The sequence below is a fragment of the Manis pentadactyla genome, chromosome 8, assembly GCF_030020395.1.
Source record: "Manis pentadactyla isolate mManPen7 chromosome 8, mManPen7.hap1, whole genome shotgun sequence".
In the NCBI taxonomy this organism is placed as follows: domain Eukaryota; kingdom Metazoa; phylum Chordata; class Mammalia; order Pholidota; family Manidae; genus Manis; species Manis pentadactyla.
In genome coordinates this window covers 73,872,457-73,885,752 of record NC_080026.1, presented here as the reverse complement: position 1 = coordinate 73,885,752, position 13,296 = coordinate 73,872,457, and the positions used below count along the sequence as shown (strand labels likewise).

The 13,296-nt window shown below is 35.4% G+C and overlaps 1 protein-coding gene across 4 annotated transcripts in view; it reads left to right on the top strand.

The window, feature by feature from the left end:
• A1CF (APOBEC1 complementation factor) overlaps nt 1–13,296 on the top strand; it is an 80,998-nt gene that overhangs the window by 25,673 nt on the left and 42,029 nt on the right. The window lies entirely within an intron of this gene.

The window sequence follows — 13,296 nt, the reverse complement described above, 5'->3', positions numbered from 1 at the left end:
TCTCACAACTTTTCAGATAACTTTCAGATAATGAAAGATCTTCCATTAAACATTAAAATGTCTAGTCCAGTGTAATAATAACTTAACTTCAAAATTATAGCTATGGCCCTTTCCCAAGTGTGGCAGGGTGGAGGATAATTTCTTTTCTATTTTCTTCCTTTACTCTCTCAGAAGCATAGTTTCCTCTGCCAGTTTGTTAACTATGATTTCTGACTCAGACTTGAAGCTGAAAGGAGGGATAAAAGCAAAGGAGAACAGACAGGGAAGTTTTTACTTGACTGATAATTGGCACTGAGCCATCTGGGTCTGGCAGGTATGGAAAGCTCATGGGGTACCTTGTGGGCTCATGAGAGACATCCTTAATTCCGTTGCTGGGAGTCTCTCCTCCTGCTGGCCAGTTCCTGGGCCTCAGTCTCCTTCTACGAAGGTCTTTCTGACACTCCAAGCAGCCTTCTTGGAAAAGATGAAAGATAACCCGATTCCCACACACCAAATTCTAGTCTCCTAGAAACAGTCACACATTCTCTCACCGAGCAAAATCTGGAAGTGCAGGTGACACAAAACCACCATTTTTCGTCAACATCAAAACAGTAGGCCAACCCCTTGTTCATCATTAGTTATTTCAGGAGTGAGGTAGACCTACCAGCCTAGTGTGCCCCCAAATGCAGGGAGCACACATCAAGCTCTCGGAGTGGTTTCCTGACTGCTTCTCTCCCTCTCCCCTGCCTCAGGTAAAGTGAGAGCAATTGAATATCTCTCACTTAAAGGCAACGAGGATTCACAACACACCAGCAGTGGTCTCCAAATATCTTTGGATGAACTCCAAAACATCCTTGCAGACTCTCCAACCTCTTTCCTAAACTCAGGGATGGGGAAGGAAAGGCGGGTGTCAGTCAAGAATAGAAAACACAATGGTTTTCTGCTACCGCCTCATCCTGCCTGGTGGGCCAGTGATGGTTTCACATATAGACCAGGGGCCAAAAGAGTCCCATTCTCTTAAAATCCTGTTACAAATAAAATAGTATTCAGTCATTATGCAATCATTTAAACTCTCAAGGACAGAAAATTATATTATTATTACAGCCATCTAAAAAGTTTGCAAATAATATTTTTAAAGACCCAAAAGCAATGAAGATAATTTTACAAACTTTATGGTATTATTTAAGAACATTTGTATTTATAGAGGGGAAAAAAAGACAAGGCTATTTTTTTAATTAATTATTTTTTCAAATAAAATAACTCTAAAATATATGGCCAGTCTGTATATTACTTTGATCTTATTTATTTAGTTACATTCAGAAAATGTTAGTGAGGATTTAGATCACAAGTTAATGACAATGATAATAACAACAAAATAATAAACATTTATTGGGCACATATTCTAAGTACTTTGTATATATTAATTCATCTGCCCTTATAACAGTTCTAAGAGGTAGCTACTATGAGCATCCAGTTTCCAAATAAGGAAAACAAGGCCCAAGATGGTTAGGGATGTTGCTCAAGATTTAGAGGCTATAATTCCTCTGCTATTGGCCAAAATTCCTCACAGGATTTGCAAAACTAACAGCTGTTATAATATTGTCTTTAAGATTGCAATTTTAGAGATTAGCATGCCAGGGCATGGAAAAAAAAATTGTTGAGCCTCAACTTTGTAACATGATTCACTCTAAGTAATATTTATTTGTTAGCAAACTGGACTATTTGGATCAGAAATTCTGCAATGTAGACATTAACAAAATTCTAAAACCTAGTTATCTAGATCTTAAAGCCTCTAATCAAGATGTAAATACATACAGGACACAGTTCAGTCATTTGTAATGAATTAGGAAAATCTCTAATTGTGGCTGTAAAGTATTAAACAAGTCACCTAAGACTTCAAATCAGAGCCTATAATTTGGCCCTGTCTCTACCATATATATGTTGGGTGATCTTAACCATTCTCAGCCTTAATTTCCAGAAAATTGGCCTAGTTCCACCCCAGCTCTATTAGTCATGGTGCTGTGATTCTTCTATCTGCTCAACCTAGTTATCGGTCAGTAAAGTGGCCCATTTTGGATAAAGTGGTTGGAAGAGAGACCAGCACATGTTGAGACACAGCCTTGAACTCTTTGTAACTTAGGGAAAATCCTTTAGCCTTCTCAATACCTCAGTCCTCCTATTCTGGGTTATAGGAAACATTATCAAAACAAGAAGGCAACATCTCTTTTAAAAACCTGTAAAAAATGAAGATAAAAAAACCTCTTAATACAATTCAGGGAGTATACCCATAAAATGATCATCTAAACTGTTACAGAATTTGCTAAGTTAAGGTTTGAAGGATTTGTTCTTGTTGTGTCATTCCAGTCTGACATTGAATGTTGACTATCAACTTGCAGAACAAGAATTCAAAAAACCAATGGGTGACTAATTTATGCTCTTATCATTAGCAGGACAAATACAGCTGTCAAAATAGAATTTTGCAGGTTATTTAAAAACGTGGGCCAGTCCTTTGTGTCACAACTGATGCAACAACATGTGTTTATGAGAGTCTGAAAACAGATTTTGTGATAGGTTTTTATAATTCATCTCTTTGGATATTGATAGCTGAAAATCTTTTAAAAGGACTTCAGAGAAGGAAAGAAACTTATACAGTACTAATATAGTAAATATTCATTAAGTATTGATAAAAAAAGTTTTTGCAATGTTGACAAATTAACTTTCAACCTCACAATGTCATTATGCCACATAGAAATATTTTGGAGGTTAATGTGCTGTGACATTAACTCTTAAATAGTCTGTCACTAGGCAATGGAATTATGTGTGCTGCTTCACTCCCACATACACCAACCTTTTCTACTCTTAACTGTACTACCCACATTTTCTATAAGTAGTATATATTTTTTGGAGAGTCAAAGAAAAATAAATTATGATGATCCTTCCCTCAAGAATGCATTAATGACGTGGGGTATAAGCTCTGTGACACGGATGCTCTTTCTATTTGGAATTTTCTCCTTAAAACTAAGAAAACACATTTTCCTAGATGAACATTTTCAGAAAGTTTTCCACACAATTGTGGGGTCAGTTTACATTGATATCAATGCTACTTACAATTAAGGCTAAATACATATTTAATAAAGATCATCTTTAAGTAGCCTAAATATTTTTTAATATACTCAGGATATTTATACATTATTTTTAAATGCTTTAAAATGTGGTGTTCATTATCAGTTTGTCCAGTCACACTATTGAGAAACTACTTCCTAAAAATCATTACAACACAATAAATTTTGATGAGGTATAAGAGGCCTGTTGCTTTCAGAAATCAGTGGTTGTCCTATGTCAACACAGGTATTTTTGTTTCATTTTTCTATTTCGTTTCTCAGTCCCTATCATTGAACACAGTGTATTAGTGTCAGACATTGGAATTATAGAAGTATGAGATGTGGCACTTGACCTAAAGTGCATATGAAGTAGTTGGGATGAAAATGAACTTATGCAAAATTAAAAATGACTACATAAGGCAGCATCAAATGACTCATACAGCAGGTGCTATCTTTCTGTACAGAGCCTTAAACACTGATCATACTCTTTGGCCTAAGGAATGAGGAAAAATATTAGATATGAGGATATTCATCACAGTGGAATTTATAATGTTTAAAAACTAAGCATATTCCAAAATGTCCAATGAAATATTACTGGTCACATAAAATATGATCACCCTTATATTTCCAAATTAAATAGTCACATAAAATAATTTCAAACTGAAACAAAGAAATGTCCAAATTTTTATGTTTAGTTAAAAATTAGGATATATAAATATCCTAATATATATCTGCTTCCAAATAATATTTTAAGAAATTATTCATGCACAATAAAAAAATATTGGGAAATAATAAAATGTAATCTCTGATTAGGATGATTTTTTTCTTGTTCTTTATCTTCCAAACTTTCTTAATAAATACAGGTTATTTTCATTGTAAGGAAAAAAATTCTAAGATGCATCCAGTTAAAAGTAGAAAAACTGGGAAAATTTCATGAAGTAAACAGCATTATTGATGATGGATGATAGGAACCTGCATTCATTAGGGTATTCTTTCAAGTCTTTGTATGTTTGAAATTTGTTTAATATTGACAAAGTCCAACCCTTTCCATCTGCAGTTAGAAAACAAGCCCCAGAGGTATATACTCCAGCAGAGATATAAACCAGAGGTCAGCAAACTGATCCATGACCAAGGTGGCTCCAGCCTGTTATGTAGTGATTGCAGGCTATAAATAGTTTTCACATTTTTAAAGGATTGATTTTCTTTTTAAATCTGAAATATCAACTATCTGGCCCTTTGCAGAAAGTTTGTTGGCCCCAACTCTAACCCTTAATCTAGTACATTGTGTTGGACACTAATCATTGTTAAAGAAAATTCCCTCTAATGTAGACGAGTGTTTAAGCTTCCTTAAAGGCAGGGATGGCATCCTTTATGCCACCACTTCATGACTCATGGCAACACAAGCCAGGGCCCTCACACATTCCCTTCTTCATTAATTCATTGATCCCACAAAGAGAGGCATGATTTCTTCCTTCATGAAGATTATTCTCAAGGGAAGATAGAAAAAGTATAGAAGCAAACAAATTAATCACAGATCATGCTAAGTGCCATGAATGTTATGAACATGGCAGGTGACCTTCTTCCAACAAGGTGACGCTGAAGCTGAGATTTAGAGGATGAGAGCAAACAAACCTTGCAAGGTTTGCACCCTTGCAAGAGGCAACCACCTGGGAAGTACTACTTAACCAAAGCATTTACAAAGCACACAACACTTTGGAGCAGTAAAGACATGAGCATGTCTTAATTCCAAAGATCAAGTAAGATTACTACAGATAAATAAGAAATTAATAGCCTTCATCCTTCCCTTCCTCTCTTAGTCAGCCATGAGCCTGGTTTCCTGGGAATAATTCCCTCAAACTAGGAATAAAACACAGTCTTTAATTTCCACAACTCAAATTTGCTTGCTATGCATGCTCTCTTATATGGAGTTTCAGTGCAACCATATATTGTAGTTCTCATTTGTTCAATACGTCATACATGCACAAGTCATAAGGTGCAAAGAATAGTGCTAGATCAACACAAATCCAGTTACAATACCATCCTTCTTGTAAGGGTATCCCAAATTAAGTTAGCTCTCCCATTTCTTGAGTTTGGTAAAAATCTATTTTAGTTATTTTACTTGGGTATTTCTCAAATTATAATTACTGTTTTTACGAATAATGCAATAAAAAATAAGTAACTTAGGATTCCAGTGTTTACAAAATGCTTCCTCCAGATTAGCTCAGTGAGCAGCAGATGAAGAATGCTGTGGCATTGACATTTTTTTCCAACCACCAAACAAAAATCCTAGGAACAGAAATAGGGATTTGACTTCATGTTGAAATATAGCTCTTCGGTCCTACTTTTTCTTCTATTGCCTTTTCTCACCACCTGCTTATATCTCTGCTATCTGAAGACTTAGGTCATTCACCAAGTACATGAATACTAATTCTTTAAATAGGTAAAGTAAGCATCAGAACAGCATGGGACCAGATCACCATGGGCACATGTTTCCCTAAGCTTATCACCCCACCCACCCACTGGCCAACTTTATTTTAAAGTCCCTCAGAAGCTTTGCTTCTACCAGCCAGAAATGCCATAGCATGGTGTGGAAGACTCCAGATGAAATAAAAGTTCTGTGAACCTTTTGGTGGAAAATGTGTGCGCTTGACATGTGAGGTGAACTGCAGCATCCTAAGAAATAAATGCCTTCAGAAGCTCTTTTAAAACAGCAATGAATTTCTCTTCCAATTGCCTAATAGAGAGTTGGTGTTATATGACGTTTTCTACATTAGGTCCAAAATCTTTGTAAACAATGTATTAGAGTGCTTTTCCTTGAACTAGAAGTACATGAGGTTTTCCATTTATTGATCACCTTAAAAATAGGTGTGAATTTCATGACTCAAATACACAGAAGCATGGACTGCTTGTTTAAACTTAGGACTTGGCAGGCAACTTCAAGATGTTTTAAGTTGTTACCTACTTAATACTGATCAGCAACCAAAAATAAGTAACCTTTCATCTTAAAAACCTAAATGCTCACCATTATGAGATACAAAAATACTTTTCCAAGATAGCTAGGCAAGGAAGGAAAAATGAGACCACAGAGCCACTCAATCATGAATTTGGGTAGGATTTCAGCAGCTTTTTAACACGGTTTCTAAGGTGCGGGGCAGAGAATTGAGATGTTGTTAAATGGTACATTGACACAGCGTAAATAACTAAATCTCACATTAAGAGAATTATTCCACAGTTCAGTTCTCCTTCAAGCTTTCTGAGAAAAGTTAGTTGTTAGAGGTATGTCTTAAACACCTTTCCAGCCCCTGCTAATCTTTTTAAACAAAGAGAACAAGACTAGGGCTCAGAGCTTTTAGAAGACAAGAGCATATAGCAGCATTTGATCAGGATTTCCCTCTTTACCAACTGTTTTTATAATTATCTTCCATTTGTGGAAAACAATATTGATATTCCACTCATAAGAATGATACATGTTTTTGATTGTGCATAGATTTAAGTAAATCAATGCAAAGAAAGTCATTAAGTAGTTAATGGAATAGGTGTCAAGTGGATTTGCAATTGGAGAAATACTGATTTTAGAAGTCCCTACAACATTTCCTTTAAGGATCCTATTGACTAACTCCCAAACATCCTATGAACATTTTCCCATGTTCAAATATGGTGTCAAAGGCAGCATCTGTTTCACAAACATCTGAACACCTTCACAAGAGCTTTGCAATCACCTAGTCAGTCATATTCCTTTGTAAATGAGGAGTTTAAAATCAGGGCTTGCAAAGTTGCTTACTGGTCAGAAATTAAAATCCGTGGGAATGTAGTAAGGAGAATAATTACCATATTGAACTTCTCACATGCCAAAAAACAAGTATATTATATGGAATTCTTCTTGGCATATGTTGAAGTAGGAAAGGATAGCAATTATACCAACCAAATGTTATCTGTGCATAGACAAATATCTTTATTTGCATGTGGACAGCTTTATATAATTTAACCAGATCTACTATATTAGTCCATTCAGAAAGGCAAGTTGTATCTATCATTAAAAATTTGATTAGGCCAATGAATAAATCATACACTTCAAAGGAAAAAAAGTCCAAAATGGATAAAGGAATCACCAAAACTTTTACCTAGTTATTTCTTGGATGGAATTGAGAAGTTCCTATACTGTTAAGACACATGTCCAGAGCCAGAAGTGAGCATGTACACAGCGAAAACCTGGTCTCAAAAGTTGGCATTTTACTTGTTCTCTTATGCAGAAACATACCTACACACCCAAAAAATGTTTTCTGATTTCTAATTTTGTGTAAGGATACTCTTGAATTTAACATGCCCACGAACTGGCCAAAACCTTGAATTTCATAAAACTTTTTATAAGTTATTTTTAAAAGACTGTTTGCTTTTGAATACTTCACATATTGAGATACTGAATTCCTAAAGTGGTTTTTCACATATAAACCTTACAGAAAAGAGGAAGTATTAAAAGGTGATATTAAGCACATCGTTTGATAACATAAATGTGCTCTGCCTCCATAAGACACTTAGTAACTTGAAATGAAGCAGGGAGTGTTTTCCTAGGCAATAGGTGTTCAGTGGTCAGCCCTCCAAAGAGAGACAGGAATGAGATTCATGATTTACTAAAAGTCATTTTCATGGAAGCCGTATCATACACTTAAGGTCAAACGTGAGGGCTTTGTGGTGAGTCAAACATTTTCAAGAGACAAAAGCAATTTGCATTTTTCTTCATAATTTTTGCTATAAACACAAGGCACCTATGATATTATTTATTTAGAATTCATTAAATCAATTCACTATTTCTATTCTAGTTAATTTTAGAAGTAAACTTTTTCTCACTTATATAAATGGAAAAGTCACAGGCTTTATGTGATAGTTTTTTCTAATGTACAATAAGATGCATAACTGTTAAAATAAACATTGGCCTATTACACTACCTAACAATCATCTCTTATACCACATCTTGAAAAACATTAGACTATATCGTGATAAAGCTACTTATATTTGCATATTATGTTCATGCTCTAGCTTTTCTGTTTCTAACTGTAGTTTCACATTTCTACAATTTCAATATCTCATTTATTCAGTCTTTATATTACAGTTGTTACTGTTCTGTTTTTAGAAAAATAAGGCACGCATATTCCATATACCTTGTAAGGATTCTAAGTAGCAACTAATAAGGGTAATGCCAACTTCTACAGTATCTAAGTTAAATAAATTCTGCTAAGAATTCTCAGCCTAAAATAGATTTTACCAACATGAAGCCACTGATCCTAATAAGATGTGAAGGTAAGGAAACAATACCCAAAAAAAATTATTGTCTTTTGCATGCAATTAATCAAATGAATATTCCTTACAGCACTGTCTGTTGCCCTCAGGCAACAAAAATGTCATAAACAAGCCAAAAGTAAACTACATCCCAAAAGGATCCTTTGGTGTATCTTATTTAAGGCCCCACAGATTTGACTTGAACCCTAGTATATGAAAAGATTTATAGGTAGAAAATAATAGAAATGATGCCTAAAAACGACCTTTAGTTCATCTCACAAATCAATAACTGGGAAACTATGGTGTTAATTCATGAACTGCAATTGACACAATCCTGAGAGATGTTCTCGATCATCGAATATGAGAATCCTGCAGGAGTCTGACATGTAATCCTGGGGAGGCATGCTTGTGAAGGCTTGAAGTGCCAACAAGAATGGGTAGATTGTCCAGTCCCTGAGCTAGCAGGAGCAGAAATAAATATAAACATAAATCAACTGGAAAATGGGTAGAACATCTGAAGGAAGTTTAGTAAGGGAATGCACACAATTTCTTTCCTCTTAACAAGAAAAAACAAAGAACCAAAGAGAACCACAAGCTTATTATGGATATGGAATATAAAATCTCCAAAGAACCATTAAAGAAATTGAAATCACTACTCAGGAAAAAAAAAAACAGACTGAATGAGGGTTCATTAATTAATGTCCTTTCAGTTTATAAACCATTTGGGCTCCATGTTTGCTGAACAACTGGTGTGACACACAACATGCAGAATTAAGAAAAGTCATTGTGACTTCTGAATGCCCTGAAGGTTCACCAGGTTGAGAATCACAGGAACTTTCATCTAACATTTTCTGCAATAAATTAAACCAGTGTGACATTAGGCAAGCCACATAATATTTCTGAACTCAGTTTCTTCAGACCCAGCTTCCTCGTCCATAAAATGAGCATATTAGGTTAACATAAAAACCAAAGAAAACTAATGTCATGAATACAAGCATAGACTCAGGATTCAAATTTTGTTTTTGTCACTTAACTGCTTGTATGATTTTGCATACAACCTGTGCCTCAGATTTCTCATCCATAGAAGGAAAGTGATAATAGTATTATCCTCATATGTTTGTTGAGAAGATTAAGTGACTTAAAACATGTAAGCCCTTAGCACAGTGCCTGACTCAATTACAGTTAGCTGTTGTTCTAGCTATTTTTTGTTTTTTTATTACCATAATTAATGTGCAAGGAACAGAAATCAACTCTGGCTGATTAGGCAGAAAAATTTATTATAAGGTATTGGTTTATAGCAATTTTGGATTGGGAGAACTAAGTTTAAGAGTAAACTTTTAGGAATGAATCCAAAACCACATCACAAATCTGGAATAAGAAAATATCCACCATTATGGAGTAGTCACCACTAAAGTTTGCACCATTACAATTTCTTCACAAGAACTCAATTATACTTTATTGTAATTATGACTGTCCCAGCTGCAGGAGAAGCTGAGAAAGCAAGTATCTGGCATTTTTAACTCCTATAGGAAAAGGCAGTTTTGCTCATATTCCCCAGATGTATAAAAATATCAGATGCCAGGTGGCCAAAATGAACTCAGTCTATTTTGACCTTCATGCTAGGTTCTATTGCTTAGAATCATTTATTAAAGACTGGGTCATTTTATCCAAGGTCAAGATGGTATACATAATTTCTTAAAAACTCTATGATTCTATCATGAAAGGTTTACAATATCTGTGGTAGAAGGAACTTCCAAACACTCTTGACATATAAATTGAGTTACTGGGAAGACTCAGTATCCAATATTTAAATTAAAGCCACTGGATTTATAGTTAGAATTAGGTCTTCAATTTTTCATTTACAGTGTTGAAGGTTTCACTTATTTATGTGTGACTAGAAAGGGTAAACGGCGTCCACGTGTTCAACTGGAAAAATAAAAAGTCCCAGAGTTATGTGAACATATTCTCATGGAAAACAAAAACCTGTAGTCTTTCTCTGTGAACTATTAATACATTTGTGCTGTGAAGGGAAATGCATCCCAGCAGAAGGACATCAGCCAAGAGGGGGAAGAGCAGTTATAAGTGAGCTTTATCTATTTTAAACTCAACTATAAAAATAGCACCTAAAATACCAGCAATCCAGCTCCCAACTGTCCTTTCTGAGTAGTGGACAGCTATTCCAACTCCATGACTAATGCCCAGTGCCCGTCTTAAACTGGCCTGATGCTCCATCACTGGTGCATTCCAAGCCCAGTGGGTGGTTTGTAGAGCGTGGCTCCCCAGTGTGGGAACTTCGTGACATCTCTGAAGCAGCCAGGCTCTTTGTGACCAAAAAATATTCTTGGAGAATTTATCTCCAGTGCTTAAAGAAACCACAGAAAGACAATTAAGAAGCTTTCTTGCCCAATCATTTTGGCTTGTAAGCAGAGGAATTCTCCTACACACGTGAATGCACAAAACAGTTTGGTGACATTTTTCACAGTTACATCAAGAAGGAAAGTTGAAGAGAAAATGTAAAAGGTCAGCATGCTGGTTGGTTGCCTATTTATTTTCAAGCTATCAGACAAATTTGTCTAATCAGAAATTCTGGAAGAGCCACTTTAACCTTATGGGATGAAAATATGGTTTCTTCAACCTAAGGAGTAAAAATACTGTCAGTTATACCACATTTATTCCAATAATCCTTTGAATAGTATATCCCTAGACGTTGAAGATATACAGAAATGGCCTCAGAAGGATTATCATCAACCAAATAGTGATAGCTGGCCCACAGAGGTGGATTATAGTTTGTCGAGAGAAATATACCTCTCTGCAAGCAAAAGATACAAGATGTGTTCTCCCCCAGAATTTGTATAATAAGTGATTGGAAATTGGAAAGGATTTTAAATGCAGCAGAGAGCTTGCCATTTCACAGCATGATAAATTTTTTCATAAGTAAGTACTTAAATGTATAAATCTGTTATAAATGATTAGGCTTCCATATAGCAAGGCAAAAATGTAGGGATGAAGCTGATGGACTCTGAAGCCAGATTGCCTGGGTTCAAATCCTGTCGCCTCTACTTCTCAACCATGTGACCTCATCAGATTACTTAATCTCTCTGGGCTTCCATGTCTTCTGTAAAAGGGGGACAGTAACATTCCTTAAGCTGTGGCACTGTTTGAGGGTTAGAAGAATGTCTGGCAAGTAATAAGTGCTACACACACAGACACATTTTATAAAATAAGTAAAACTTTTATGTCTCTGAAAATATCAACTTCATTTTTGGGGGAAAGTTTTGTTGAGATATAGAAAAAACCTTAAGTACTCAAAGACTTATCAGTATAAAACATTTCATTTCTCAGATATCACGGTAATACTAAAATTTTGCTACTAGATCATCCTGTAAGCACATAAGGGAATAAAAACATACAGGAAAACTCTTGAGGCAAATATTTAAATATGTAGTGAAGTGAAAAGCACCTAGTTACTTGAAGCAAAAATTAATTAAGGCAAGGTACAACACTCATCTGACATCTTTAATTCAAAGCAACGTGATATGAATTGGTAGGAATAAAAAAGTGATCACAGCCACAGACATTTTAATGCTATGAGCCAAAAAGCCTTCGTGCTAACACTTACAAGACAACTGAGAAAGTCTCAAGTTGGTGCCTGTAGAATTTTAACAGTGAAACTAGAAGGTATTTTACTTTGATCTTAAACAACAATCAGCTATCGTGTAAAACTTCTTTAAACAAATAATATGTCTTGAGAATGCACATAGAAAAATATTTGGAAAATCAGGCAAATTCAACTGTAACTACTACAGATGGGTGGGGTGATGCATTGAACAATTTTTACCTTTACATTACTGAGGTTTTCCTGCAACCTGTATCATACTATAAAACTTTTCAAAGTATTTGTTGTATAAGTTAGCAATGACTATTGATTACTACTGAATACTGGTCCCTTATATTTTCCTTTCTCTAAAAAATCACAATAAAGTATAATGAAAGAGCTCTGGCTATGCCTAAGTGGAAAGTAAATTTACCCTTCTCCAGCAAATGAACTATTTCAGATCCCTAGTGGTAGAATACGCCCATACTTCTCTTTGGGACCCCTGAGGTTACTTTTAGGTCTTTAACCTCTAGAAAAATAATAACAGCACTGCAAGAAACACCAGTGCTATTCCTCCCTGAAGAAGACACTGGGTTTGCTGAGGTTTGTCAGAGCACAAGGGGAAAAACAAGCCAGTTCTGTTTGGACTGAGAACAGCATTGCTCCCCACAGAGATCCAACATTAGTGAATACCTCTCCCTATCTTGTCAGCTTTGCAAACAGATTTAAGTCCCCCAACTAGCTATCTCCAAAATTAGTCATCTGACTCTTTCAAATGTTAATCTTCACAATATTTCTATTTAGGAGCTCACATTGCCTTGTCTAGTAGCACATGACACAGCCTAATCCAAGGAGACAAAAAGAGAATAACTACTATAGATACCACATGTCAAGACCTGTACCATGCATACCTGATACATTATCTCCTTTAATCAAAAGCCAGTATTATTCCCACTTTCTACATGAAAAAACAATGGTTCCAAGAAGTCAAGCCATTTGCCCAAGGTCCCAAAGCTAATGAGTCGTAGAGTCAAGCAGACCAGTTCCAGAACCCTTACCATGACACTGCATGGACTTCAATTTTAAATCAGAACCCTGGATTCAAATTAGAGTCAAATCCTTTGATGATCAGACATTGTTGAGTTTGAATGACAACAACAAAATTCATAACCCCTTATATTTCTTCAGCACTTTACAAGTTTTCACAATGAAGCCCAAATGATCGTATTAAAATTCACAAAGAAGGGACTTCGGCTTTTATCCTGTGACCAGGCCACCAGTCTTGTCAAAGACAAATATGCTCCTTAATGTGAAGCAATTTTGAAAATAATTGTGGAACTCAAACTA